Source organism: Tupaia chinensis, unplaced genomic scaffold, assembly GCF_000334495.1.
Source record: "Tupaia chinensis unplaced genomic scaffold, TupChi_1.0 Scaffold000248_1, whole genome shotgun sequence".
In the NCBI taxonomy this organism is placed as follows: Eukaryota; Metazoa; Chordata; class Mammalia; order Scandentia; family Tupaiidae; genus Tupaia; species Tupaia belangeri.
This window is the reverse complement of record NW_006159726.1, coordinates 478666-484602: the sequence shown is the minus strand read 5'-3', so window position 1 is coordinate 484602 and position 5937 is coordinate 478666. Positions and strand designations below refer to the sequence as shown.

Sequence of the window (5937 nt, the reverse complement as noted above, 5' to 3'; positions counted from 1 at the left end):
GATTATGGTGTGGCCATCCCCTCTGGGGGGTGATTTCTCGCTTTCTGTCTCTATGTCTCTCTCTGTCTGTCTGGCGAGCACACGTGCCCTATAGTGAAGAAAAAAAAAAAAAACCTCTCCAAAAAAAAAAACATAGTTTTTAAAAAGAAGAAAGAAAAGTAGAATAATGTACATGTGGATTTTTAAAGAATTATTTAATTTATTAACTATTATTACTTTTTCACATGAGTTTTGCCAGAGAAAGACAGAGAGAGAAAGAGAGGAAGAGAGTGAGAAAGCAAGCTGCCAGGTCCAAGACTCGAACTGTGGTAGCCCATGTAGGAATTCCAGCACCTTAACCACCATGCCACCCACTGGCTCTGTATATGTGGACTTTGGTTGTGACAAAGAGTCATTTTAGGCATTTTTTTTAGTGCAATGATGGAATGTGAGGGCTTTTTTTAAAGCATTCTTATCTTTTAGAGAAACATTCTGAAATATTTACAAATGAAATAAGGCTGAGACGGGCTTCAAAATAATACAGAAAAGTAATAAGGTATAGATGAAACAAGATTAACAGTGAGTTGAAAATGGTTAAAGTTAGGTGATGGATAATAGGAATTTATTTTGTTTTCTTTTGTATGTTTGAAATTTTCCATAATAAAAAGATTCTTTTTGGGGACCAGCAGTTAGCGTAATGGCTATGTCGCTGGACTCCCATGTAGTCAACCACGGTTCGTGTCCTGGACCTAGTGGCTTAAAACTCACGCCGGGTGCATGTGCGTGCATGCCCAAGATCCCGATAGGAGAATGGAGAAGGGATTGCAGCGTGGCCATCCCCCTTAGGGGGTGATTTCTCGCTTTCTGTCTCTCTGTCTCTGTCTGTCTATCTGGCGAGCGCATGCGCCATATAGCAAAAAACTCTCAAAAAAAAAAAAGGTTCTTTTGAGGAAAAAAAATAAACATAAATAAACAAGATTATAAAATATCAAAAGTAAATAAAAGGGAACTTTTGTTTAAATATAGGTGTTGGAAAGTCTTCTTAAGGAAAATAAAAGCCCAGAAGCTGCAAAGGAAAAGATTACAGATTAAACGACATAACAATTTTAAATTTACGTATGACAAAAGATACTAAAAATATAATTGAAAAACAAGAACAATAGATTAGGAGAAAATATGTTTAACATATACAACAAAACAAAGATTAAAAATCCCACTATTTTATAGATTGTTAGTAAAAAACTAGGAAAAAATAGACAAGAGATGTTAACTAACAGTTCAGAAAGATGAATAAATGACCAATGTATATACAAAAATACTCTAATTTAGTAATAATCAGCAAAATGAAAATTAAAAGAATATATGGCCTCATTTTTCCCACTAAGTTGGTGGAAATAAAAATGACTGATAATCATACAGTGTTGAAGAAAGTATGGAGGTATATGCCCTCATATACTTTTGGTAGGACTACAAATTGATACAGGATTTTTGGGTAATTAATTCAACAGTGATAATTAAAATGTGCTGCATCCTACTCTTATTTGTTTTAGAGAGAGATTTTTTGCTATAGGTCACGTGTGCTTTCCAGAGACACAGAGAGAAAGAGAAAGTGAAAAATCATCCCCCACCCCCAGAAGATGGCCATGCCATAATCCCTTCTCTTCCATTCTCCTCTCAGGCTATTGGGCACAAACTCACATGTGCCAGCGTGAGTTTCAAACCGCCAGGTCAGGGACTCAAACCACAGTTGGCCTTGTGGGAGTTCAATACCACAACCACTGTGCTACCTCCTGGCCTTATATACTTACTCTTTTATTTATTTTTTAAAATTTTTTCTTACAATTTTACAATTTTATTTATTTTATATTCATTCACTGTATATCATTACAGCATACGAAATTAATTTTCTCATCCAGAATGCACTGAATATTGGCCCAATCGAAGATATTACCATTCTTATTATCTTCAACAGATGATTTTCCATTTTGTGTTTAACTATTCTACTTCTTTAGTTTTTTTCCCCTTGATTCCCTTCCTCTCGCCCTCTGCCATTTCCCACCTTCCTCCCACACTGTCTCTGGGGTCCACAATTTCTCTGCATGCCTTTATATTGTCCAATATTTCAGTTTCTGCCATGGAGTGCAGATATTCATATTCCTACTCTTTGACTCAAGACTTTTACATCTAGACATCTATCATACTGCAAGAGTCATACAAATGCATAAAAATATATGTACTAAGATGTTTATCAAATCATTGTTGGTATTAACTAAATAAATACAAATATCAGTGGAGGGAATGGTTAAATGACATATGCTACATCCATAGTCTGGAATACCACACAGCCTTTAAAAAGAATGAGGTCAACATGAAAGACATATTGTTAAATGAAAAAAGTTGCAGACTAACATGTATAGTATGCCTTTATACATATGGTACTCCTTGATTTCCTCAACATTATGCCTTAGAATTATTACTCATCCTTAAACAAATAAATCCCTGTTACTACAACGCTTTCTGGAGAATCTTGGAATGTGCTTGAAAATGACTCATTCTGGAGCACGCCACATTGAATTGGCCATACAAGAATCTCTGTCAAAAATCAATGTCTGAGGACCTTTCTCTTGCCCAGCCATCGCCGGAGCTGCAGCAGCCAAAATGAAGTTCAATCCTTTCGTGACTTCTGACAGGAGCAAGAACCGTAAAAAGCATTTCAAAGCACCTTCCCACATCTGAAGGAAAATAATGTCTTCCCCCCTTTCCAAAGAGCTGAGGCAGAAGTACAACGTGCAATCTATGCCCATCCAAAAGGATGATGAAGTTCAGGTTGTGCGAGGACACTATAAAGGTCAGCAAATTGGCAAAGTGGTCCAAGTTTACAGGAAGAAATACGTCATCTATATTGAGCAGGTGCAGCGGGAAAAGGCTAATGGCACAATGGTCCATGTGGGGATTCACCCCAGCAAGGTGGTTATCACCAGACTAAAGCTGGACAAAGACTGCAAAAAGATCCTTGAACAGAAAGCCAAGTCTCGCCAAGTAGGAAAGGAAAAGGGCAAATATAAGGAAGAAACAATAGAGAAGATGCAGGAGTAAAATAATCTTATATACCATTCTTATTAAAAACTGCTAAAATGAAAAAAAAATCAATGCCTGAGGACCAGCAGTAACATAACTGGACTCATAAAGAGAGGTCCTGGATTTGCATCCTGGGATCTCCCTTAACACTCCATAGGCACATATACATGCATATCCATGATCCTGGCTAGCTGAGTCTAGGGGTGGATCAAGGTATGGAGACCCTGTTGGGTGTGCCTGTGTTTCTCTCCTTCTGGTTTTCATGGAAAAAAAGAAATGGACCTTTAAAAAGAAAGAAAGCAAGACCAACAGATGGTATAATGGTTATGTTGCTGGACTCCCATGTAGTCTTCTGCAGTTGAAGTCCTAGATCTGGAGACTTAAAACTCACACCAGACACGTGTACATGCATGGCCAAAGTCTTGAGAGGAGAATGGAGGAGAAGTGATTATGATGTGGTCATCCCCCCTGAAAGATGATTTCTTGCTTTCTGTTTCTCTGTCTCTCTGGTGAGTGCATGTACCCTTTAGCAAAAATCTTTTTAAAAAGAAAGAAAAAAGAAAAGAAAGAAAGAAAGGAAGAAAGGTCTGAAAATTGAAGTCTGTTGCTGAGACTTATTTCTGGAAGCATCTTTGTTTTCTCTGAACACACTCTCAGAAAAATGTCTTTCTTTCTTAGCATTCTGATAGGCCCATTGACATGTCTGAAAATTGAAGTCTGTTGCTGAGACTTATTTCTGGAAGCATCTTTGTTTTCTCTGAACACACTCTCAGAAAAATGTCTTTCTTTCTTAGCATTCTGATAGGCCCATTGACATGTTACTTTAACTCTTCTGGAAGATGACTACTTTATCTCTTTGTTGAACCAGAACTCCCTACTAGGAATTACAGGTATGCCCCATGACTTATGTTTTACCTCATACCATCTTAAATATCCCCTGCAATTTTGATAAAAGTGTAAGCTGTGTCTGTGTGTGTGTGTGTGTTTGTGTGTGTGTGTAAATTTTTGGCAAGAAATCAGAAGGAAAGTCATACTATTAGCAGTTACCTCTGAGTAAAAGAATGGAATTGGTAGGCGGGCAAAAGGGGGAATTTCACTCTATAAACTTATGTATTATTAGATTTAAAATAAAAGCACACTCAAAAATAAAAGATAGCATGATATTTTATACCACATTTACAATTCCAGTGGCAATTAAAGCCACCAAATGTCTTACCTGAGTCTGTAAGTGGAATCCAGAATGTGCTACTTAAAACCTCAGGTAAGTCCTGGAGACCAGCAGGTAGCATGGTGGTTAAGGCACTGGACACTCACATAGCTGACCGTAGTTCAAGTTCCGGAACTGGTGGCTTGTTTTCTCACTTTCCCTCTCTCTCTTTCTCTCTCTGCCTCTCTCTGGTCAAATTAAAATAAATAAATGAATAAATAAAATTAAATAAAATAATTCTTCCAAAAATAAAATCTCAGATAAGTCCTATTTTCAAAAGCCTTTGTTCTATAGCTGAACATCTCCACAAGATTGTCCCTGTTGTTTCAGATGAATGTTGCAAGTTTTGGAACATCCTGACTCAAAGTACTTAAACGATGAGTTTGTTAGGCTGGCTACATAGCGCAGTGGCTAAGAACTGTTCATGGGAAGCAAAATCCCATGAACATGGCCCACCTACAGTCTGAGTCAGTGGCCCTGGCAGCTTGAAAAGCATCCCAGATGTGTGTGCCAAAATCCTGATGAGAAGGAGGAAGGGAGGAAAAAGCACTGTGGCATGACTACACCACATGAGGTACACTCTCTGTGTCTCTCATAAGCATGCCTTCTGGAAATTAAAAAAATTAATAAATAAGGGAACCAGCAGTTAGCGTAATGGCTATGTCGCTGGCCTCCCACGTAGTCGAACGCGGTTCGCGTCTCGGAACCGGTGGCTTAAATCTCACGCCGGGCGCGTGTGCGTGCGTGCCCAAGATCCCGAGAGGAGAATGGAGGAGAAGGGATTGCGGCGTGACCATCCCCCCTGGGGGGTGATTTCTCGCTTTCTGTCTCTATGTCTCTCTCTCTGTCTGTCTGGCGAGCGCACGCGCCCTATAGCAAAAACCTCTCCAAAAAAAAAAAAATTAATAAATAAGAATATATTATTCTACATAACAAGAAATCTAGAGTTAAGCAGATTCTAGGTTGGCTGGTAATCCTGACAACACTATCAAGGACCCAGGCTTTTTCTCCTTCCCCATCTTCACTCTGCCATGTTCTGAATGTTGGCTTTGCCTTCAAGCTGCCTTCCCACATGGCTGCAAGATAGCTGCCTAGAACTGTGTATCACATCCAGAAACGGCATGTTCAGAGGGAAAAGGGGGGGCGGTGTATCTAGTACCACTGTCTCTTCCTTAGAAGCCAGGAAATCTTTCCCAGGAACCCCCAGTAGACTTGACCTAGCATATCATTTGCTAGGGTTAGTTTTTCATTCCTAAACCAGTTATTAGCAAGAGGAATGAAATTAGTACAAATTCAGAATTATCAGAATCCAGGTCAGCCCATGGCCTGTTGATTACAGGGGCTGGATCCCACATGACTGATTACATGGTTTGAGTCCTAGAACTAGTGGCTTGAGAAACACACCACCTAAATGTGTATGTGTGTGTGCCCCAAATCCTGACAGGGTGGAAAGATGGAGAAGGCATGGCCATTCCTCTTGGGGAGAGGGGTGCTCTCTCTTGCTCTCTCTCTCTCTCTCTCGCACTCTCTGTGTCTGTGTTTGTGTGTGTGTGTGTGTGTGTGTGTGTGTGTGTGTGTCTTTCTGACAAGAGCATGCACCCTTTGGAAAAATTGTGTGTGTGTATGTATATATATATATAATATGGTTGTGTGTTGAGAGGTGGGTACCTAAA

General features: G+C 39.4%; 1 pseudogene; it reads left to right on the top strand.

Annotated features, from left to right (window-relative positions):
- The first annotated feature begins 2637 nt into the window (after positions 1-2637).
- On the top strand, positions 2638-3076 carry LOC106734890 (60S ribosomal protein L26-like; annotated as a pseudogene).
- Positions 3077-5937: the final 2861 nt, after the last annotated feature.